The 25,231-nt window shown below is 44.8% G+C and overlaps 1 protein-coding gene across 1 annotated transcript in view; it reads right to left on the reverse strand.

Moving 5' to 3' along the window:
* FGF2 (fibroblast growth factor 2) overlaps window positions 1–25,231 on the reverse strand; it is a 97,958-nt gene that overhangs the window by 71,761 nt on the left and 966 nt on the right. The gene's annotated exons all lie outside the window — the stretch shown is intronic.

Raw genomic sequence — 25,231 nt, forward strand, 5'->3', positions numbered from 1 at the left:
GATGATCCTCCAGGGTCCCTTCCAGCCCAAATGTCTATGGAAGCCTATGAAATCTAAACTCAATGCACAGTAACCATGGTGCATTAATAAATGTGTAGGCAAGCCCACTGAGTGGAATCAAAATACTAGTTAACACAATCAGTTTAAAAAAAACCCTTTGGGCTTTTACTTCCCCACTCTCCTCCCAAAACTAAGCCCACTCTCCCCCTGTCATCCAAAAAAAAAAAGGGGGGGGGGACACCTACAGAGTTGATCATGGGTGACTGATGCCTCTTGACTCTGGAGGGGCATCAGAAGCTGATCACTTGGGTGTCCCCCAGTGGGCGATCGCCGACCCCAGAAACACTGGTGGCAAAACTGGAAGTGTCACCAACAAAACTGGAAGCGCCACCAAAGCTTCTCAAGGGGGATACCAGCCGGCACTCCCCACTCCCCGATCAGCGAGGGCCAATCTCGGGGGAGGCACATGTCCCCCCCCGCCATGCTCCACCTACACATCGTCTATGGAGTTGATGGACATGCTTGCCTTTAAACACAAAAACTTCTTTCAGAATTGTAACTGCCGGGCCTCGAACAGTTGCTCTCGGGCAGCTTTTGCTCAAGTGACAGGTGTCAAGCGCCTCTCAAGTTCATGTTGTTGCCTGAGCCGGTGTCCTCCACCCGAGTCTTCAACCCCGTGCTCTCCTGCCACGACTTGTTGGACCTCAGTATGCGGGGTTGTCCTTCGGGTGCGCAAGTTGGCCTGTGGCTCCCCGGCGGTTACTCACGGGGCTCCACCACCCCTACACCCAGGCCTCACGCCTCCTATGGAGCAATGTCCATCCAGTGTCCTCCTCCTCCTGGGGAGAGGGCACCCACAACGAAAGCCTCGTCTCCCTAGCCCGCCTCTCCGTTACCCCTCCCTCGGGGGGGAAAGAAAACAAGAAAAAGAAAACCTATGGGCAAGACCAATTCTCTAGGGTTCAGGCTCGGCCCCACTACTCAGGGACTCACTTCCCCTCCTGCACCCCGTAGCTGGGGAAAATGACCACAAAAAAAAAAAAAAAAATGCCTTCTCACAAAAAAAGATCACTGGGCAGCCTGCCCTTCTGGCTTCCCTATGACCCTTCCCGGGTCTCTAAGGGCAACAGGTCATCACCTCCCTCCCATCACTTCTACATCCACCCTTTCTCCTGCTCAGCGACCCATCTGGATCCAGCGGCGATATCCACCCCAACAGCAACCCCCCTGGGGTTCTCCACGGGCCCTCTTCTCCCTAACATGACTCCTTCCGCACCCCTTCACCTCCGCACTCCCACCTGCCGTCCGTTTTGTCTCTCCTGATCTCCCTGTCGATGTCTCCGGATGGTGCTCCAGTCGGTTCTTTGCCGTCCCATGCAGATCCGACGTTGAGAGGTTCCTTCTCGGTCAGCCTGCATTCGATCCAGCTGGCTCTGACCCCTGGGTCCCATGGGGAGTGACCTCTCTGCTACCGGCGTCAGCGGCAGCTCTCCTTCTTGTCTCTCCGTCCCGACCACAGCGTGCGCCACCATTTTTAGTCTCGCCGGCTGGCATTTAGCACTGACATCACTGGCCAGCCGCAGCTGAATAAACAGGTGGCTGACGAGCCGCGCGGGCTCCTCCTTCCACCCCTCGTGTGCTATGCTCCGAGCTGCCAGTAAGTATTCTTCGTCACGGCATTTCCCGGGACAAGAATCAAGGCTACAATCCTTTCAAATGGACATCTATTCACAGAGACAGATAAACTGATCTGGAGTGAGCTATTTCTCCTCTGGTGAATTTCTCTTTAAAATGGCCCTATGCCTCTTGCCTTTTCATTCAGTGATGCCACATTTAAATGCTTCCAATCTCATGTTCATTTCAAGACAATATATGTTTTTACATCATAAACACTGGATCAAAGAGTTCCAGTACTTGTTTAAAAACAGAAAAAGAATTAGGAAATATCTGTAAATTAAATGTAAATAAAGATGATAGAAAATAAACAAACTCCTCTTAAAGAAATGACATAAAATGCTGAAACCCACCTTTGTGTAAAAAATATTCTGTAACTGCCTGCAACAGGGAACCCTAACCCTGTTACTAAGAGACAGGGTGGTCCCTTTAAGTCCAGAACCTTCCAGTCACGGCCGGCCGGTCAAGTAGGGGTTAAGGTTCAAGCCCTGCCAGCTGGTCAGGTGTCAGGAAGAAGAAGGACAGGACCCTACAAATGGCACATAGAGGAGGCCAGAGGGGCAGCAGGAAGGCAGACTCCCAATGACCACAGTGCTGCGGCCGCAGTCCCTGTCAGAAGACTACGCCATGCCCTGAGCCATCCTCAGGATCATCTAAAGTAAGCAGGCATGTTGCCTCTCTTGTTTCTGTACTATCATTTTTCCATTATATGGCCATAGAAGCCTATGTTTTGTGTTGAATGTTAAGACTGGTGGTTTGGGTGAGGCTATTTGGGGAAGGAGAAGGCCTCATTGGGGGCCCACTGCAGTGTGGGGACCCCAGCGCCAGGGAGGGCACAGTATTCGGGGGTGAGCAGAACCACAGAGGGGCAGGAGCCCAAGTGGAGTTTGTTTGGTTTTTTTTGAGAGCTAAAGCCTGGGAGTCAAACCCTGATTAGTGGGGGTTTTTTGACGGACAGGCCTAGCTAGAGAGAAAAGGGGTAGGCCCACAGTGGCCAAGAACCCAACATAAAGAAGAATTTATAAATACCATCTGCGAGGTTTGGGCTGCAGTGCAGGGGAGGAATGGAGCCGCAGATAGCGCCGCCTGGCATTGGGGCATACAATGGGCAGCCTCCCGCTTAATTAACAACAATTAATTAACAACAAGGCATGGCAGGAGAGAACGCAGGCAGTTGGCCCGTAACAGGTGAGCAGGGCCACCAGTAAACAGACCCCGAGCAGGTCCCCCCCGCTTACACTGCCAAAATACAATTTTGTAAGGTAGCTCCAGCTGGTAGCATCTTCTGTGTGTGACTGAAGAATGTGTAATAACCTTCAGTTGTTAATATTCAAAACAATGTTTAAGTGTTCAGTCACTACCAACATTTAAAATTGCCACTGCTAGAAAGAGATGTTCATTACAACATAGTGCAAATTGTAGTTAGTCTCCCAAGACCCTTTGGGCATGTTTTTTACCATGCAATTGTCAGATTATTTAATGAATACTTAACTGGGTTTATATGTGTAACAAAATAAATGCACATACATACAACAGTAATGAGAGCAACCTAAAATACAAGACAAAGGGTATTTCTGAAGACACAGAATGCGAAAAGTAATTTCTTTTTAAATTACTGCTGAAGTATTCTTTCTCCATAACTTAGCCAAAAGCAGCAGCCTTTCAGCAGAACACAGTAATTTAGGAGTGGAAGTGAAAAATATTCGGGAACTTCTGCTGTTATTTCAGTCCTGACAGAAGGTACAGGACATTCTGCAGAAGTTTAGTGAGTGTTTTTCTACCATTCTAAACTCTGGCGTGCTGCTAAAAAACAAATGTACTTCCAGGATCAGTGTTTCAGGAAATCACTTAAAATATATATTTTAAGAAGTTATAGTTCATTAGAAAGTATTAATTATGCATCTTGTCCGCCCATCTCCTAATTTAAGCTCCTCAAAGCAGCAAATGTGATTTATCTGTACAAAGATGTCGAAGAACACTAAAAATAAAACCTTCCACTGAATTGCAAATCTATAAATACATGCCATGTACACTTGGCAACATTTCTTCATTTAGCATTGCCCAGGAGATGTACCTTTCTGAACTCTTTTCCACAATGTTTTTCCATTCTTCCAATACTGAAGTTTGGGACAATACATCATAGAAAAAAAATCCAATCATATGATTTGCTAATCTTCAAGCAAGGCCAAAGAAAGATATTAATTTTGGAGCTGAATCTCAGATTGCTGGGTTTTGGCTTTTTTTAAGGACTGAAAAATGTATAATAACTTGCAAAATGAATCAAGCCACAACCAGTTATATATCTCTATCTTTGGAGAAAGGATAAATAAAGGCTATATTTTTAAATAGCTATTAATTTCTTTAGTAGAAGCCAAGAAATACTGGCTTGAAAGTGTGCCATTTTCTCCTTCATCATAAACTCCACATTTGGCAAGGCATGTGCACAGGATTAAAATAGGTCATTTAAAGAATAATCTTATTACACATCAGAAAAAGAGTCTTGAAAATTTGAAACAGTTGGTTTTATATTAATCTAACACACTTCTGCTGCTCATATAAAACATAAATCCTTGGGCCAAAGATCTTAAAATCCAGTTTTAGCATGTCACGATACACAAATTCAGGAAGATGGAAAGAAATCCTGCAGAGGTCATTATTGAAAGGTTGAGCAAAAAAAGGTATGTTTTGAGAAAGGATTTGAAAGATGGAGACCCTATATCTCAGAAAATCAATGGAAGGAGCTGCAAATATGAAACGTATCCTAAAAGGGTGCAAGAAGATGAAGAAGCAAAACCATACTAGGATCATGAAGTAACAAGAGTAGGGAGGGGGGAAGAGAGGTTCAGTGGAATTATGCAAAGACTCAAAGGTTATAAAAAGTATGAGGAGTTGTCAACATAAAACAATTGTACTAGAGGTGAGAGACAGTTAAGGTGTAGTCATAAGATTTAAGGATGACTTTTTAGAAAAACCAAGAAGAGTAACAGAAAGTGGTGATAAGAAAGGAAGAGGTGGCAAGGATGGTAGAGTTATGGATAGGAACAGAAAAATGAAGTAGCATGATCTGATAAAGAAAAGACCTTATTCAGTACTGTCAACCCCACTGTGACAAAAATCATGAGACGAACTCTTCAAAAAAGATCAAGGGATTGGCATGTAAGTCATGAGATGCTATTTTTGAAGTGTGTGAGTGGGGGTTACTTGTGAAGGTGTAGAGGGCTAGGGGGGGGTTGGAGCCTGGGGAGGGAAGGTCCCCGCAAACCCTGGCAGAATGTGGGGTACTATGAGTCAGGAGTAAGAAGCAGCAGCAGCAGGGCTGGGGAGGCTATGCCTTAGAAATGAGGAACAGACACACACAGAGATAGACACACAGACAGCACCCAGCTGGTAAGTGGAAGATAAGGAGAAAGAGAATGGGGGGGGGCAGATCAAGGTCCCCGTGATGAGGGAGGGAGTGGGGCAGGGGCTGGGGTGAATGGGGCGCCAGGGCATGTTGTCCAGAGGCACGTGGGGGGGGCATAGCTCTCCACAGCTGCGTGTACCTCTGAGGGAGGCATGGGGGGCATGCGCCCCCTGTGAGGCAAAGGCGCTGCCCACTGAGGGCTCAAGGCTCTACACCCTGCTGCCCTTGCCCCAGGAGATCAGCCACACAATGCCAGTATGCTTTCTGCCACTGGGCAGACAGGGGACACCTCGTGTAGCCAGCACAGCAATGGTGTCACGCGGCTGAGCTCCTGGGGCACAGCAGGGTACAGAGCCACAGCCCACAGCAGGCACCCCACCTCTGCACGTGCCCCCTTCATGTCTCCCCCTGGGGTATGCACTACAGCAGGGGGGTGCACCCCCCACACACGCTGAGGACCTACCCACCACACGACCCACCCTGGTGACAGGGCCCCATTCACCCCAGCACCTGCCCCGCTCCCTCTCTCACTGTGGGGGCCTCAATCTGCCCCCCACCCTGCTTCCCTTTCTCCCCAGCCCCTCCCCCTCCACAGACTTATCATCTGAGTGCTCTCTACACATACCGGCAGGAAAATCCCCAGATTTCAGGGTGTATCATGAGTTAGAATTAATTTGATTTGAAAATCGGGAGTCTCACAACTATTTAATGAGAACTGGCATTACTGCTTATTGGGAATCACATGTCCTCCTCTGAGCTGGTGGCCTCAATTCTTAAGGTCCTGCCAATAGATGACAGAGGAAACGACTATGTCACCTTTGTTTTTCTCAGCTCTACAAGGCTAAATCAAAGCAGACATCCCCCAGGCCAGACTTTAAAGACCATTTACAAAACATCAAATTACTAAAAACTGAAATTAAAAAGAAAAAGAAAACACATCACTATTTCAACTATGGGTGTTGTAATCAGAAGGATACTAACTCTGGGAATTAATTCATCTTCATCTGTTTCCCTCCCATTGAATTGTGTTTCCACCCTGTGCTGACATTTAAAATAATAGGGTCACAAGGGAATAAGGCAAGCTACAACATGTCAGATGAGTGAATGGCAACAGCTTCTACAGCTGACCTGGACTGCATGTGAACCCTGAGATCTCATGAAGAAAGGGTCTGTACTGCCCTCCGGCCCCCTGCACTTTCTGAGAGGCTTTTTTCCAGAACTGTACAAAAAAAAGAAAAAGGTGGGGGGAGCTGAAAGTGTACTGTATGATCCAAGTAACAAATGCAGAAAAAATAAACTGGATAACTTCCTAACTTCCCTTCAGATTTCATAGGAAATGCTCATCAGAATTACAGACTCCTCTTCCTCAGTTCTATTAATTTCAAGACATGGCACAGAATTCATTCCAGGCCTCATTTATATGAGGCGTAGCCAGAAAACTTCAGAACAACAGAAAGGATCACATAAGACTGCAATGAACAAACCAGAAGCACATCACTGTCACTTTTCACCAAAATAAAGCCCACAGAAGACAGGTTCGGAACACACTGAGCCACCACCTTCCTGCCAAGACCAGCGGACATCTCACAACCTGTACTAGGATGGGCGCTTGTACACGTGATGGGGGTTTAATCCCTAAGGTTTTATGTATGCCCCCTAAATTGAAATGGTGGGGCATAGAATAAAACCCTGAGAACTAAACCGTTTCAATTTCTCTGTCATGTTACAGCAAGGGGCCCGATCCCTTTTTTTTTTTCCAAGCTGGAGACTGCCTGTGGCCAGGGGGCAAGCTGCCAGTGGGCCAAACAGACCCTGAGCTATGGAAGGGACCCAGTCCTTCACTCCGCAGCGGTGACACCCCCTGGGACCACCCATGTGAGCTGCTAGCATGCCAGGTGCTGCCCCCATTTAGAAGCAGCACCCAGCCTAATGCAAGTGCTCCCCGAGCACACCTGGGGAGCGCTGCCCAGCGGGCTTCCAGTGGGTGGTCTCAGGGAACAGTTGGATCGGGCCTCCGACCTGGGGCAGCACCCAGCCAGCTGGCAGCTCACCCAGGCTTCCAGTGCCCTGTGCACCATCCCCACCACCTTCTCCGCCCACCAGTACACCCAACCGCTCTCCTGACACCTCTCTGCACTGCCCCACTTGCCTCACTGCAAGCCACCCCATTCCCGGGCAGCCCCAGCCGTACTGCTGGCCACTGGAGCCTACTGGAGGTAGAAGCAATGACAGGCCTGATCCTTTTTTCTGTGGAGCCTACCCACCTCTCTCACAGCCGGGGAGAGAGCTGACAGCTGCATTGCTGCAATTTGCAACACTACAAACTAAACTATGTCTGGATGTAGCTGAGTTTGCAATGATACAAAGTCATTTAAAACCTCCAAAAGTCTTGCACGTATACACTGTGATGCCATTCAGCCACACAAAGTGACATGTTCATTATGTATACATGTTAATGGCATCACGTGTACAAGCACTCTATCACCCAAGAATCAGAGATCAAGAGGAAGATCACTGTGGACAAGGATAGAAGTGGTGTTATAACAGAGAGCCACAGGCGAACTGAAACTCAGCAGAACCAACTAAAATAAGTAAACATGGAAAAATCAAGCACAGATTAGGTATAATTTCATGGGACCCAATTTAATGAGACCTACTCCATAAATGGGGAATCAAAGAGAGTCTGGGTTGCAACTGTGGTGCAGTTTTCCAGATGGTGCAACATTGTGAACAACTGCCCAGTTAGATTACTTAATGGAGATCACAAATCAGTCCATGCAGCTACCCCTGAAATAGTCAAATGGCTACCAGATTTAGATATTAATCTATGAATGTTTGTGACGGGGGCTGTTTTGCGGCCAGTCAAATCATTAGTCCACCCACCTGTCTAGGGCAGTCTGCCCACCTGCCTCACCTGCCATGCTTTTGATGAAATCAGTTAGTAGATGTTAACAAGGCAGGAGGCTACCCATTTACTGCCCGATGCCAAGAGCATAATACATGGCACCAAACCTCCCCTTATACCATGTCCCATGCCTCGCAGATGGCATCAGTATGTGGCTTCAGCCCTACAATGGATCTCATACCCTTTGCCAGCCTGATGTTCAGACCCCACCTGGATCCCCCCTCCTCAGGTGGTCTACTCCACCCTCATTCTGGGCTGCCAAGGTCCCTGAACCCTTCCCCTTCTCAGGCATGGCCCCCTCTGGGACCTTTGGCTGCGCAGCCCCTGGCCTCACCTCCACGCCAATCAGAACACCAGGCCTCTGGCTCTGGCCATTCCTCGTGGTGGGCGCTCTGGCCCTTTGACCGTTCTAGTCCTGGCCCCAGCATTGACCAATCAAGGGTTCCCTCAGGCAGGTTAAAGAGCCGCTCACCCTCTCTCCCTCATACGGGTCCACCTTCTTGGGCCCCTCCAAACTCAGCTCACTCAGTTAGCCATCGAGGCCAGCCTATGCACAGTCCTTCAGGCACGCTCATGCAGACCCTACTCTATGCAGCCTTCTCACATGCCCTCACTGGGCCCACTATTCGGCCTCCTCACTGGGGCTCATGGCCTTATGCCCCTTTGGGTCCCAGGCCTGATGACATGCCTACACTCTTCATCTGTCCCCTCTACGGGGTAAGCCACCAGGTCGTGGGGGCTGAGGTTATACAGTGCCCCATACTTGCCTTTCACTAGGGTGGCACTGGTGTTGCACTTCCTGGGGACCACCCTGTCACAGGCAACCCCACCAGACCATCCTCCCTAGCAGGGTGTAATTTTAGGTCATTCCCCAGGACCAGGAACCTCCTCCATCCCCATAGGTCCTACCCTGTCCTCCAGGTGTTCTGGGAGCAGCAGCTCCGGCAGGGCGATGTTATCCCTCCAGCTCCCTCCAGCAAGCACCCTCTCAGCTCTGAGGGCCTGGGTTTATAATGAGGCAGCTCAGCCCATCCTCCAATCCAGAAGCCCTCCCATGTTCATGTGACCACCTCATTAGGCTGCATTGCACCTGCTGGCTGCTCCACAACCTGCTCAAATCTCTTAAAGTGGCAGGCACCAAAGGTGCCCTGCCACAATGTTTTAATCCTAAAATGTCATACGAAAGAGAGAGATGGAACCCAATGATGCAGATATGCCCTGAAAACATGCCTCCCATCTCCTCACTTTCCTCTCAAAATAGCAACTATGAACAGGGACAAAATTCTATTTCAAACTAGCTGCTTCATTTTGTAATAGCTGTGATAGGCAACACCTAAAAATAAACAAGCAGAAAAGCAGCTTGTTTCAAAGCAATCAAATACAATGCTGTATCATAGTAACTAGCAGTAATACTGCATCAATTCTGAACTACAGTTACATGGACTACAGTGATGAAAGACAGAAGAACCGTACAAAATAAACTCACAAAACTCATTAACTAGCAGGTACAAGGAATTAATGTTAAAACTTGAAGAGTTTTGCGGTCCACTGAGTAGAAAAAAAAGAATGTAAAACTGTACACGTTCTATTAAATCTTTGCACAGATACTGCTAGATGGAGCTGTCTTGTTTCTCTTGGGATAGACAGGTGTCTTATTATGATACTCATTAAGAGTCTCTAAATGGATTGTGGATTTGAAAAAACTGACAGCACCCAGCCCCAGTTGACAGTCAGACCTCTCAAGCAGCAACCTTTTCTGGCCCTTCAAGACTCTCACTGTCAGTATATCCTGAGGAATTATGACCACCTGTCATACATTTAATACTTTTTACGACATGCAGACTATGGGTAGTATTATAGTATTTCTGTTTTAAATGTGTTCATGTTGTAAAAATGGTGCATGGCTCAGTTTCCCTGATTAGTTTGTACATAAGGAAAGAAAGGTTAATAGACTCCCTGCTAGGTCCCAGAGCTGCTTATGCATAGGAGACAAGACGGATCTCCTTCAGCAAAGGGCCTAAAATAACCATGTTGACCCTTCAGGTGGACTTGGTACTCAACCTTTGGAGGAGATGCCAGGTGTCAAGGGAAGCAGACTAAGATAAACGTCACAATGGACACTGTTTATCCAGAGGAGGTTGTCCATCTGGGCATTGAAGGTTAAAAATAGCCTACCTGGGGTGAAAAGGTGGAGCAGAGGTAGAAAGAGCACAGCCCTGGGGCTGGGCTTTCCTAGCCCTGGGGCTGCACTCCAAACCCATGCAGACATTTACAAGATTGGGTTAACCCATTCCTGATCTAAATTAGTTCACTTGTGTAGGTGAACTAATTTAGACCATGCCTGCCATTTTTGGCAGTTTTGTACTGGATCAATTAGAGATGAGTAATATAGCTACATTAACGTATTTATTTTGTAAATAGCAATCATATTGATTTGGAAGGACTTCTTTGATGCAACTTTGAGGTGACTTTTCAAGGGTTCTTGGCTGGAGTCTTCTCAGGAGTCTTGGTTGCAGGTTTTTCTGGAGTCTTGTCTGCTTTCTTAAAGAAAGTGTCCAAGGAAGTTTGGACAGATGTTCTCCAGGGAGATGAGTGACACAGTGAACATGTTTGCTGGCATGGCATTGCATCTGATCAAGCGCTGTAAATCGAAACTGACATTGTAAAGTTGAAACAGGGTGTCAATTTATAAACGTTATAAGTGCAAAACGTTGCAACTCACAACGTTGTCAGTCAAGGACTGCCTGTACAGTGTAAAAGCACCTCTTAAAAGTTTCCTACAAAGACACACTATCTCTGGTAGCACTAGTAACTTGTCTTGCCTCAACTTACTCAAAAAAATCAGCAAAGAACATGAACAGCTTACCTGTCCACCGTGACAACAGCATTTCCTCCTATGCCTTGCAAAGATGATGCCCGATATAACATGCAACAACAACATTAGGAATAGTCTCCCTATGGGGATATCATGAGTAGGATCTCAACTGCCCTTCGGTCCTGCAGAGCACATTCCTTAGTCATCTAACAAAGCAGTTCTCATCTTAATATCTGTATGCTGAAGGACTGAGGGAAGATTTCAGTGCATAACCTTCCTGGAATGCAGCCTGCTACATTTCAAAGTCCTGCAGTTACAGCCTACGTCTGCAACGTGATCCAGTCCCATCACTCAGTGCCAGCAGCTCTTCCTCCTTGCACAGCCACAAAAATTCCACCTGGACCCCAAAGTCATCCTCAGGCCCTCTACTCTGATTCTACAAATATAAAAAAGACCTTGTCCTTCACTTAAACTACTCAAGACAAATCAGTTTGGCAGTATGAAATTCATATGCCTGGTAGCAAAATAGCAGCAAGAAGGGAAAGTGGCATAATAAGGAGCAGCGATGATACGTAACAAAGGGACTTGTTGGGAATTTGATCCTAAACTGCCATTTTACTCTGAGAGGAGTGTTAATATTCCACAGTATGTGGTGACGGCCCTATAATACACTGAAAACATTTCCCACAATGTAGTCTACCAGATCGTGAATGGGGGCATATCTGAAATGCCTCTCCACAGCTTCATGATACAAGTTGATGTTAACAACACACTGCATGTGCCAAATGTGAAGACTCTCTGCCCAAAATACTTGGCTGGCTGCTGGAAGAACTTCTGGCAGTAAATCTTTCCAGTGTGGCTCAGAACATGGAGGGGATCACAGCATTAATAGTGCAGAGCACGCTGAGCAACAGGCTAAGGGAAGAAGAGGATACTATTATTGCATTACATATGTCTGAAATTGCAAGGCAAGTTTAGATGAGCAGAACTGAATATTCAAGTTGGATTGTATCCAGAACAAGATTCACGCTTCTTACAAACAAACAAAAGTATTTCACAACCACAAATATCAGGACTTTGTTTTTTGCATTTCAAGGAAAAAAATGCCCCAAACTTCAAAGCTCCCCTTATTTTGTGATCTCTGCCACAATCCTAAAACAAGGTAAGTACTGCAACAGACACATCACCAATTCACCCTATTGCCACTACAAGACAAATACAAGAATATAGTTCAATCTTCATTTTCCCAGCACTCTAAACTCCTTTCCCTGTCCAAACTATCTCATCAGAGTGTTTTGTCTAACCTGCTCTTAAAACCTTCCAAATATGGAGATTCCACAATCAATGAGAAACCTGTACCAATCCCTAACTACTCTCATAATAAGAAAATCCTTCCTAATATCTAACCTCAGTTTTCCTTTCTGCAATTTAAGGCCACTGTGTTTGTCCTGTCCTGCAAAAAAACAAAGAATAGCCTTCGTTACAGGTGTCTGAATTCTCCAGACTAAATAATCCTAGTTCGGTCAAGCCTATCTTTGTAAGTCATGTTTCCCTGTAATCATTTTTGTTGCTCTCCACTGAACTTCTTCTAATTTGTCCATATTTTTGTTGAACTGAGGGATGCAAAACTGGACACAGTAGTATCTTTATATGGGAAAAGTCAGCTAGAAAGAAGTGTTTAGTAACACTTTATGTAGTAGATGCCATAATTCACAAACTTAGTATTTACATTACTATATGAACAGATCACATATTTAAAGCAAAATCTTACTTTATTTTTAAAATATAAAAAAGCCCCAATTTGTTCAAAACTAAGGCAGTTTCTTAATGTAAGCCACGAGCTCAAAAGTATTCTGAAATAATGCAGGGATACATTATTTCTGTATAACACTCAAGAATATATTAAAAGATATATCAAAATACAAATTTTAGTTCCTTTTCTTTTTTGGTAAATTAAGATGTATTTTATGACACCAGACAGAAGCTTCTTCAATAAGACTGAGGGAGTGAGCATGTGTGAGTAAATATGTAATAGTTTATAATTTCACATTTCAGTACAGTGAGCTCTTAAAACTTCAGAGAAATTATTGGATCAATAATAAAAAAATATCATCATCATCATCATCATCATCATTACTATAAAGCAGCCTAGGCCAAATTAATTCTAGATGTTACTCACCTAACTTAAAAAAACCACCAACATAAATATGGTCCCTGGATGAATTTATGAAGAGGTAGCTTCTCATCTGTTCTTTGCACAAAACCAAATATTTATTTATAGACACATACACACACCCATCATCTAAGTTTAGTTTATATAAAAGGAGTTCTGGACACAGATGGCCTAAACAAATCAAGTAACATAGGAATTGGCCTTATTTCAATTTTTTTCTCACAATAATAGCACCAATTCAAGAGTTAATCAGAAATAAAATTTAATCTTAATGTTTCAATTTGCCAAGGTCACAGCTATAATGAACACACAGAAATCACTATATTTTTAAATGCTTTACATAATATTCCATGTTAATAACTTTTTTTATTCTCATTAGAGAGTATTAATACTGTACAACATAAGTCTGAATACTCCAGATGCCTAGCAGCTCTGCAGGGGAAACAGAATATTCTCCAGCTCATTGAAGGTGGTCCATAAATTGAACCATAAATACAGACCATCATGTAAAGCTCAGATTAAGGTACCACTGAAAGTTTGAAGCAAATGATTAATTCAACATAAAAGTAAATAAAATATTGACAATATAAAGCAAAATTATCGACCCTTTCATTATCACAACAGTCTATGTACCTGTATTTTACAAGTTAGTCATACACACATGCACGCACACTTTTTATATATAAGAAGTCATTATTCTGAATGTGTGTTTTATCATGTTGGTGTACTGTATTACATAATTAAATGATATAATATTGTATTATATAATACGGTGTACTGTCATGATACCAGGCACATCCACATGAGATATTTACTACACAGTTGACTAATTAACTGTGCAGTAAACATCTCGGCATTCACACATGTGCCCCTATTAGGGAGAAGAAAACTAATAAACTCCCATGGGTGCTTCAGTCCAGAGCTAACCAGCAGGGGGTCCCCAAGCTGAAGTACCTTCATGCCCCAGCCAGCTGCTTTGCAGCACATGGGCTAGGGACAGAAGTTACACATAAACTGGTTTAAGTGATCAGAAACTGGTTTAAACCTGCAACAGAACGTAAGTTCAGTACACATAAACCAACTTCAAAATGGCTGAAACTGGTTTAAGAGAAACCTTGTTGAATGTAGTATATCAGACTTACCTAATTTGGGTTAAACTATGTTTATGAAACTTCTGCCCCAGACCTCTTCCTGGTTCAAGTTAAATCACAGCCCCTCAGCATGCTTTCCAGCCCTGGGCTGGGCTGTCTGCTTCAGAGAGCAGAGCTGGCCCTGCCCCTCTGGTCCCCAGCCGGAGCAGTGAGGGCTGGCTGAGGGGTGGGAGGGAAGACAAGTCCGGTTGGGGATGCAGCCCAGTCTGCAAGGGAGGACTGCCCCCTACCAGGCAAATCCCAGTTAGGGTCTGGGGCCAGGGAAGGGGGTTAAACACCCCTTCTCCAACTCAAACTTACTGCTGCCTGCAACTGTGGACTACAAATCCCAGAGACACCTGGAAGCAGGAAAAGGAAGTGATGAGCAACCCTGCAGAGTCCTGCTGTTGTAATTCAGAACTGCAAATCCCAGAGACCTTGGGGGCAGCAGGAAGAGGAAGTGATCACACAGCCAGAGAATTGTGCTAAAGCACAAAAGCACCCCCTGGCTTCTGGCCTGAGCCACTGCAGGCATGTGGCTGCATTTCCTGAATCAAAGGTAGATGTCTGTTCACTTCTGTTTCAATTTAATCTGCGCATCTTAGACTAATCTGCAAGACTGAATTGATTCAGCCTTGGGCTTTCTGACTGGGCTAGGCTCCATGGTCGGGGGGGGGTCAGATAGCCTAGGCCTGCTCTGACTAGGCTCTGCATGCTGCAGAGGGGCTGGCTAAAGCACCCTTATGTCCCAGGCAGCTGCTCTGCAGCACGTGGAGCCTAGTCAGAGCAGCCCTGGGCTGGAAGGCTGACACCCCCCTCCCAGGGTCACCTGCCAGCCCCGGCTGCCCCGACTGGGCTCCATGCTCTGCACACAAATAAACTCCAGAGCATTATTTGTGGACATTAATCACAAATGTAGATGCGCCCACTGAGGGGTAATTTTTGGAGCTGAATAAAGTCATAAAAAATATGACCTATATTTCATGTCATTTTGAGTGATATGATTGTTATTCCACTGACTAAACAATGTTGCCCCTTTTCCAGTTCACACAGGTGTTCACTACATTTATTTCATATCCTGCACTTATTAGAAAATACAAGATAACCTTTAATACTTTTCAGATGCCTATGATGTAACTTTCTGATCTTGTGATACAATATGCCTGTAAGTCAATGGAAACGACACTCATTGATGTAAACAACTTCACATCAGAGCATTTGTCTATTGTAATGATTCTCAATCAGGGTGCTCTGACCCCTTGGGGTGCCACAAGATCCTTTTAAATGAATCCTGTATGAACACCGACAGGATTTACAAAATAAACCCAGAGATTTCAAACAGGAATTCACAGTGTCAAAGACATTCTGACAGGTTGTGGTTTTTCTGAGTTCTTTGCAACAAAAAAATCCCTCTATTTTTTTCCATAGTCAAAAAACAAATGAAACCTAAGAGCTGGCATTTTCCAAGGGGTGCCTTAAATTTAATGAAGCTGGCTTGAGCCTCAACTTGTCTATTGTATCAACACAAGTAACAGTTAAGTAATTAACACAGTTCATCTTTAAACTACTATTTATTGGTAATATCTAGACAGACAGACACATCTCCATACCAGAAGTTTTGCTTGCAATACTATTATTTGTTGGACAAAAAAAGCATTAGCCCCCTGGTTTAATTTTTCTGGAGGAACAATGCAAGAACAAACATTTCTGATATAATTAAGGTGACAAAGTATCTTGTTCTGAGAGCAGAGGCTCCACTGCATTCAAAACGGTGCTAGGAAAAAGCAGGGTAACTCACTGGTCTAAAAGTGACATCCAGAATGTGGCTCCTGTCTACAGACTATGACTGGCATGTATGTTGCGATGCCCCTATCTATTGTATGTTCCACAACACAGCCACTCCAACTCTCAGCCTGCTCAGACTTCTCCGACCCAGGACAGCTAGCTTGTAGTAAAAGAGGATGCATCAGGTGGCATCTCAGCTCCAACACTATCAACCTGAAACATCAGTAACCTAAGCCTTGCACCACCATACAAGAAATCTTAGTAAGTCATACGAGGCAAAAGAAAAATGTTGTTGTCCTTCCTTTATCACAGTTCTGCCCTACCTCTTGCCTCAAAGCAAGCTGTATCCCAGAGCCTGGAAGACTTCATAGGTTTATTTGGTTACCTGATAAAGTTACTAGGATTACTATGGTAGAACCAGATCAAAGATCTACCCATTTATTCTGCTAGATAATTGTGAAGAATATTTCAAGAAAGCAATATGCATGAAAGCAATGATGTGACTTGAAATACAAGACCAGACTTGCAAGAATGGTCATCAGCCATTGTTAGAGCCTGTTTTTCAGGACATTTAGCTCCTACTTGGCACCTAAAGTACTGAGTCTTAAAAGAGCTCAGTATCAAAGGGCTGCTAGAGAGAAGAACAGGAGCTGCTAAGGCAGGGGTGGGCAAAATGCAGCCTGTGGGCCAGATGTGGCCCGCCAGGCCATTCTATTCAGCCTGTGGGGCCCCTTGAAAATTCAGAAAATTAATATTTATCTACCCCTGGCTGCCTGTCATGCAGTCCTCAATGGCTTGCCAAAAGTCAGTAAGTGGCCCTCTGTCCAAAATAATTGCCCGCCCCTGTGCTAAGGTCTGAGCACTTCAAAAGTTCTAGCCATGTCCACTAGACCTCCAAGTAGAAAAGGAGATTTTGGAGCTTTAACCACTATTTTAAAGGCACTTAAAGATGCGTGTCTATTGAACTCTTGAAAATGTGCCAGTGTCAATAAGTGTTTTTGTGTCATTTCTGAGAGTCACACTTGATTATACTAGAATCAGTATATAAAGGGATCATATTCCAACTTCTACTCAACTCAAATCAGTGTTACAAAATACAATCATATTAATACAGTCTTTTCAAAATATTTATTGCTTTCTTCATTGTTAAGTAGCAGATGCTTTTGATAAAATTAATTAAATCATTACTGGGCAAATAGTTTAATTTTTCCAAAACTATTTACACATAGGCTTTCACTGGCTATGTAGGCTCTTAACTGCTTGAGACAAAGTTCTCCTGGGTCTGTACTACTCTACACTATGGTTTTTTGCAGTAATATCTATGGAACAGGGGACAGTTACTGAGGATAAGGACGTAGTCTCAGAGATTAGTATCAAGATGGACAGAGGTCACACCTGTTGACTGATTTTAAGGGCAGAGACTTTATTTTCATTAACCGAGTAGGCTGGAACATAGTTCTTCCTTCATGAATGGCATGAGTTTGGCTCAGGAGGAAGAGATTACTTGGAAATGTAGCTCTTCCTGGAAGACCTACTATATTCCTGGCCTGAGGCAAGGCAGACTGAGCAGCTGAAGTGTTTAAACCTGGCCATTTCTTGGCAGGAGAGACTTAATATCCAGACCCAGTCTATCTCCCTCCTGGTATCTATGGTGAAGTGAATGCACAAATGCACCTCCCCCTTTTGCTGGCAATTATGAAAGAGATACCTCCAAGATTTCTAAAATAAATAGTGGATACTTTGTGCTGCCCTGCTGAATAAAGCCACTGGCAACAAACCTTTTTTTGTTTTGTTTTGTGTATTGTGCATGTGTTTTTAAATGGTACAAAGTGCCTTTTGTCTTTTGTTGGCCTGTCCCACACATTTTAGAAAAAACAACCACTCTAGGCTAGGGTGTGTCATACGGGGAGATAGCCATTTCTTCACTGAAGTAATTTTACAATGCATACGAGATGTGCCAATATCTACCATGATACATGCATTGTCCTATTTTATTGCTTTGTGAATCATACGATTTCAGTCATCACCATTTCTTATGTTTGTTAAATAGTTACATTTTCACCTAAGCATAGTACAAATGAAAAATAATTTACTTTTGTGACACTCCACAGAACAGACTACATAATATTGGTGCTTGTTCTTTAAGACGTGAGTAAAGAAAAAAAGACCAATATAAAACATTAATTTATGATATTATTTTTTCAACGGATATAGAAAAAATTAAGTATTCACTCTCCAAAAATCAATTTATTTTGAAAGTGCTAATTGCACAAACTCTGTGCCTCTATTACATAGAGAAGGGGTGGGAAATCTGGCCCACCAACTGCAGGTAGGCAGCTGCAAACTCATGAAATCCAGCCCACAGGAAGCTGGTGGCTCTGGCTGCTGCACGGTGCTGGGTAGGCAGGGCTGTTTCCACCCAGCACTGATGCAAGGTGTCAACCGTGGACCCAAGTGATCCCCATCCCAAACCTGCCTGCCATGTCCACAGCTGATACCAGTTCCTGCCTGGGGCTGTTTCCAGCATGCCAGGCAGGTGCTGATGTAAACTGCAGATGTGGCTGGAATGTTCTGGATTGGGGTGGGGATTGGGGCTTGCTGCAGCTGTGGATGGGGTGGGGAGGGGGAAGGGAGAGAGAAAAGAGGGAGAGAGAGAAAAGCGTGGCCCTCAATTTAGGGAGTTTTGGTGAGCTCTTGCAGGCAGGGGGATCAGAGAAAATCAGGGTTGGAAGGGACCTCAGGAGGGAGTCCAACACCCTGCTCAAGGCAGGACCGTCCCTGACTAGATCATCCCAGCCCAAGCTTTGTCTAGCCAGGTTTTAAAAACCTCTAAGGATAGAGATTCCACCACCTCTTTAGGTACCCATTCCAGTGTTTTACTACCCTTCTAGTAAGAGGTATCTAACCTAAACTTCCCTTGCTGCAACTTGAGACGGTTGTTTCTTGTTCTGTCACCTGCCACCACCAAGAACAGTCCAGCTCCAGCCTCTTTCAAACCTCCCTTCAAGTAGTTGAAGGCTACTATTAAATCCCTACTCAGTCTCCTCTTAAGTTCCCTCAGTCTTTCCTTGTAAGTCATGTCCCCCAGCCATCTCACTATTTTGGTTGCCCTCCAATGGACCCTGTACAATTTATCCACATCCTTTCTGTAGTAGGGGGCCCAAAACTGAACACAGTACTCCAGATGTGGCCTCACCAGTCCTGAATAGAGAGGAATAATCACTTCCCTTGACCTGCTGGCAACACTTCTACCTATGCAGTGCAGTATGATGTTATCCTTCTTTGGAACAAGGGCACACTGTTGGTCGATATCAGCTTATTGTCCACTGTAGCCCCCAGGTCCTTTTCTGCAGAGCTGCTGCCCAGCCAGTCAGCCCCCAGTCTGTACTGGTGCATGGGCTGGTTCTGTCCTAAGTGCAGGACTTTGCACTAGTCCTTGTTGAACCTCATGAGTTTCCTTTTGGCCCAGTCCTCCAATTTGTCTAGGTCAAGGGTTTTCAACCATTTTCCATAATTGTAACCCATGGTGGCCAGATGCGGAGCAGTATACCCGCAACCGCCGAGTGGGGCGGTGGCAGCATGTGGCTAGACAAGGAGCTGGGGGGGAGGGGCACAGCCAGATACAGAATGGCAGCAGCCACCATATGTGATCTTCCCCCGCCCCCCGCATCTCGCCAGGCACCCCCACAGGCCAGGGGAAGCTCACATGCGGCAGCTGCTCACACGTACCCGCTAGGGCCTGCTCAAGTACCCCTGGTTGACAACCCCTGGCCTAGGTCACTCTGAATCCTAGCCCTACCCTCCCACATATCTACTACTCCCCCCAGCTTGGTGTCATCTGCAAACTTGCTGAGGGTGCATTCTATGTCATCTTCCAGGTTGTTGATGAAGACATTGAACAAAACCAGCCCCAGGACTGATCCCTGGGACACTCCACTTGACATCAGCTGCCAACTGGACATTGAGCCATTGATTACTACTCTGTAAGCCCAATGCTCCAGCCAGTTTTCTAACCACCTTACAGTCCATTCATCCAGGCCATATTTCCTTATCTTGCCTGCGAGCATGTTGTAGGAGACTGTATCAAAAGCCTTGCTAAAATCAAGGTATACCACATCCACTGGTCTCCCTGCATCCACACAGCCAGTCATCTCCTCATAGAAGACAGTGCTGACCTGGCCTGCAACAGTTCACCAAAACTCCCTATGTGGCACTCACGCCCAAATATCTGCTTACCCCTCACACAGAACAAGACAATGTCTTGCTGGTGCCCCAGCACAAATCTGATCTTCAGGAAGGTGCTTTGATAAGCAGAGCGGAAGATGGAATGAGACTAGAACAAAGTAGTCCACGGTTGACTGATGTGTGATGCCTGGAAATGGCACCGAGAAGCAGGCTGCTCAGGATTGCTCTCCTTCCATACACTGATACTCTTCACTGATAGATAGGGCCTGGTTTAAATCGCAAAATCGCAAAATTAAACAATTTTCATGAAAAATGAGGTTTGCAGCAAAATGGCATAATATGGCCACTTGCTGGGGAGTGCATTGTGTTGCAACAGCAGCAGCAGTGGTGGTGCATCACTGGGTGTGGTCAGATGGGCAGTGGAAGGGAAGCGCTCAGCGCTGCCCCAAAGGGCGCCTGTCTGCAGAGAAGAGTCAGGGGCAGAGACAGAGGCAACAGGAGGCAAGGCAAAGGGATGGTGGCTCCACCACATGCGAGCAGAACTAGGGACGGGAGCAGGGTCAGCAGTGGGCAAAGCTGAGGGGCGGCGGCCTCCCCCATGTGCAAGAAATGCTGGCAGTCTCCAGCCCCCACCTGTGTACCTTGCACTCTTTATCTTCCCCTCACCCACTCATGCAGGACACTCCTGATCCATTCCCCCAGCCTGGCACTGGAGGGCAGGCTCAACCTGCCAGATGGCCCTAAACCTGCCCCCTTAGCCAATCAGGGGGCATTGGATGGGGCACCATGAAGGTGGTGGCCCCCACCGTGGTCGGGCCACAATATTCATGAGCCGGATCCCCAATTTAAACCAGGCCCTACTGATGGGTCTATTGATGCGCCTACAGCAGAAGATGCTACAAAACAAGAGCCTCACCCCACTAAGCATTACAATTTTCAGGGTCATCTGGGTTTATAGTGAGAATGACTTTTTGATGGATGACCAATAAGTAGAAAGTGTATGTGGATCTGGGGCTCTTAGGGTAGGGCCAGCTTCAGTTTAGGGTAGAAACCATATCAGGGGGTTAGGCAGTAGTTTGCTCTAATCACTATTCCAGCCCTAACCACAAAAGAAAAAAAAATGTTAAGCCACTTACAGGCATTCATTTTTGAACAAGAGAATCTTTGTTCTTCCAGTAGAAACCAAAAGCACTCAGACATTCAGGCTTTTTCTCCCAGAGCAAAAATGGCCACTGTAGGAGAAAAATAACCCGGGAACAACCAGAATTAAATTGCTCCTAGGTGAGTTTCTCTTGGAAGACCGAACATTTATACAGTCCCCACTCACCCTGGAAAACTGGGAGGTGAAGGGAGCAGCAGCTACCACTCCTTCAAACCAGGCAGTCCCTATTTTCAGGAAGAGATGGGGCGGGGTTTGCTGGCTCCTGCCGGCTTCCCCTTCCAAGCCTGGCTGCCCAGATGATTTAAAAGCCAGTGGCTGAGAGCAGAGCTCTGAGAAAGTGTCCCCTGATCCAGCTCTCCCTTGCCCACCTGGGCTGTCGGGCAGCAAAGGGGAGCCAGGAGCAAGGAGTCAGGAGCCAGGTTGTGGAGGCTTTCCTCGAGCCTCACTCTGGGCCTCCAGCCTTTAACTCACTGGCCCACCACAGCAAAAAGCCCCCACTTTGCTCTGCATTGCTTTGGGTCAGCCTGGAGCAGCACTGGGCAAGGCAGGCTCCACGCCCCTGCTGCAGGGTTCCCAGCGCCTTGCCACAGCAGCTGTTTCCTCCCACCACATAACTTTTCAGTAGCTGCTCACTGCCACTTGATAGCTTGCTCCTCTCCCAGGCATGGAAGAAGACAGGCCGTCAATTAATGGGCACCCTTGAGGGCAAGAGTGGCCCAGGGAGTAACCCTCTAGTGCCCCCTGGTGGAAGAGCTCACCCATGCAGCTCTCTAGCCATGGGGCTGGAAGAATCTCTGTACAGTCCAGCTCCTGAGCTATTTTTCTACCAGAAGAAATTTCTTTCAGTAGAAATGAGCATACAGCCTTAGTGTGGCAAGGTAAAATTGAAGAGGCACTGAGAAAAAAAGGAAAGGGACAGACAAAGATGGGGGGCTGAGAATGGATAGAAAACACACAAGAAAGAAGCCTAAGATAAAAAGGCTAAAAAGTTGAATGGGTGGTAGAAGAGTATAAGAAAGTATTGGCACTAAAACTTCTTAGCCATAATATCCCACCAGTGAAGTTACTGCAGAAGAACATTTAACATTTCTAGTACAGATAATGCTTAAGAGGAAAAACCCTTCCCCCCTCCACATATTTAAAAAGACTCCAGAATTTCAAATCAAAATTGCTTTTATCACTATTATATTTTCTCTGCAAGTCAGGGCCAAAAGGAATGGGAATCAGGGTGTTTTAAGACCAAGAAAAACATTCAGAACAACTATAGCTCACAGCTCAACTAAGCTGGATGGGTGTTTTTTGGCCTATACTGTCAGAGTGAATTTGAACTGATGAGAGTTACTAATAGTACTTTCCCCATAATAGTCAAGCACTGAGCCACAAAAGGGCACAGCAGAGACACTTTGAAAACTCAGGAGTTCTTGCTTCACATCCTTTGCTACAGCCTTCTTCCCTTTACATTAGATTCCATATATATCTTCATAGCCATTTTTTTGAGGTGACAACATGTGTCAAGAGAATGAATAAGACATATTTCCTGTAAAGAAGTACATTTCCAAAACACAAAGGTCTGAAGTGGGATATGTATGTTATTTTAGATTTTCCATACAGCATCCAGAGATGTCATGAAAATGACAAGAGCTACGATCAGGCCACCTCCCTTATGAATTTAATGCCTTATTTTGGGCTGACAAACTTAAAAAGTAATATGTTACAATTTATTGTATTGCCATGCCACTAAGTGCAATTTATGTCTTTATCTGTCATCCTCTCTCAAGCAAAAATCATAGAAATCATAGAGAAAAAAAGTGAACGTACAAGGCAAACACCACAACAAAATAAGCAAATTATATCCAACCTACTCCCAGTCATCCCAGGTCAGGAAACAGGTTGCTGCAACATTCCTCCAGGATTTAATAAAGGGTCTTGGCAAATGTTATCCAAAAACCAAAGCTAGAAGAAAAGTTTTCATAGGAAAGGATGTCAGATTCTAAGAAAAGGCTCTTCATCGGTATCTGTGCCCTACTTGAGTAATTTTGTTTGTCTTCACCACCTGCATGCACTGCCTATGTACACCTGTTTCCTCCTCCTACTCCTCTCGCAGTTCATCTTCCTCTTTCCTGTCTGTTTAGGGGGTCAAGCTAACAACAGGTAAACACTAGGGCTGCATCTTTTGTTTACTTTGTGCTGCAGCTACCTGCTCTAGTTAGGCATTGTTTCCTTTGCTGCTGAGGCCAGCTGTCATACAGTAGTCCATTCTCTAATCAAGATGTACAAGTATAGAAGACTTCCAAATTTCCACAGATCAGGAAACTTAGAAGGGCTTGTCTACGCTTATCTAGTTCTGCTGCTTGATGACAACCATGTACTTCTAGCACCTCCATACATGTTACAATGGAGCATCTATGACAACAGAGCATAAAGCGTATGCATAAATAGCTACAGAAAAGACCATGGCAGGAGGCAGGGCAGCATCTGCACAGTCAAAGAATGGCAGATGTCTTCCTTTGCTCAGGAGAGGTAATATAACTTTTCCTGAAAAGGGGGTGGGTTCTGAAGCCTAAGAGGAGTTTTGAGCATTGACTTAGAGGAGTTTTGAGCATTGACTTAGTCAAAATGTTGCTGGCAGAACAATGCAGTGTTGAGTAGGCCCAAAATAGAGTTGTTACACAGTACTGCCACGCATAATTATTTTGAAGGAAATTTCACTCGCAGCTCTCGCAGTTCCTGAACAATAAACAGTAACAAATTGATATTGGATTGGCAAGTACGGTGCACAGGCTATGAAATACTTTGAAAATGTTTTATGATTTTTGTTTTCTGATAAAAATAGAGGACAGAGCTGGGAAGCTGAGATCCATTTGATCCTCCCACAAGATTCCACACTTAGTAACAGGTCCCAATGATGCAGAGAGTAGAGCAGCTAGGATTCAGGCAGACATGTCTGTCTACTCTGACAGCAAAAGTAAATCTGCCTTTCTGATTCACTTGGAGAGGTAATACCTTTCCCAAACAGTACTCTGGTGGCAGCAGTTCAAGTTTTGTATTACTGATTTTTTTAGTGAAAAAAAATGATTCCATACGAAAGGAAAACTATCGTTTAAAACAACCAAAAATAAAGTTGGTCTTTCTTTTCTCTGTTTGACAGACAGAAAAAGATCCATTCAGGGACAGAGGTATAAGTCTCCCTACTGAAGTGAGCTTGTATTCTCCATTAATAATAAGGGAGTTTGAGCAGTATAAAAGTGAAAAAAAAAAGTTGTGAAGAACCTATTCATGTTATAAGCTTTGTAAAGATTTCACACTCCACCGCTTCTTGAATCATGATACCAATTTTCAGGAATCATGATACCAAATTTCAGGAATCATGATACCAAATTTCACATATCCAGAAAGCTGAGACAGAACTTTTATACTTTAAAAAGAGAGTTTTATTGTATTTGAGAACTAGAACCTGTATTATACAAAACAGCATGGGAAACAAATGGGGAAATCTGCTCAGGGAGAGAGGTACAACAAGTCTCCCTTCTCTTTTAATGTTAGGGGAGATGATCAGTATATAAAAAAAGAGTGGAAAAAAAAGCAGTGAAGAACCTCATCACGTCACAAGCCTGGCAAACATCTGGCACTATGCTGCTGCCTGAAGTAGGCAGGAATCATGATACTAACTTTACAGATACTAAGGACAAGGAAAAGAAAAAAAAACAGATAATTTATGTACATTAAAGAGAAAGAAAGAGCAATGGAGAAATCTGTTTGGGGACAGAGATACAAATCTCCCTTCCAAATGAATTTCTATTCCCCTTAAATGTTAAAGAAGATAGATCAGTATAAAAAAGTGAAAAATAAAGCAGTAAAGAACCTCATCACATCACAAGCCTGGTAAAGACCTGGCACTATGCCACTGCCTGAAGTAGGCAGGAATCATGATTCTAATTTTACAGATACCAAAAAAAGAAAAAGAAAAGTAAAAGCAAAAAAAAAAAAAAAAAAAAAAAA

This window comes from Gavialis gangeticus, unplaced genomic scaffold (genome assembly GCF_001723915.1).
Source record: "Gavialis gangeticus isolate Ggan-Ray unplaced genomic scaffold, GavGan_comp1, whole genome shotgun sequence".
Classification (NCBI taxonomy): Eukaryota; Metazoa; Chordata; order Crocodylia; family Gavialidae; genus Gavialis; species Gavialis gangeticus.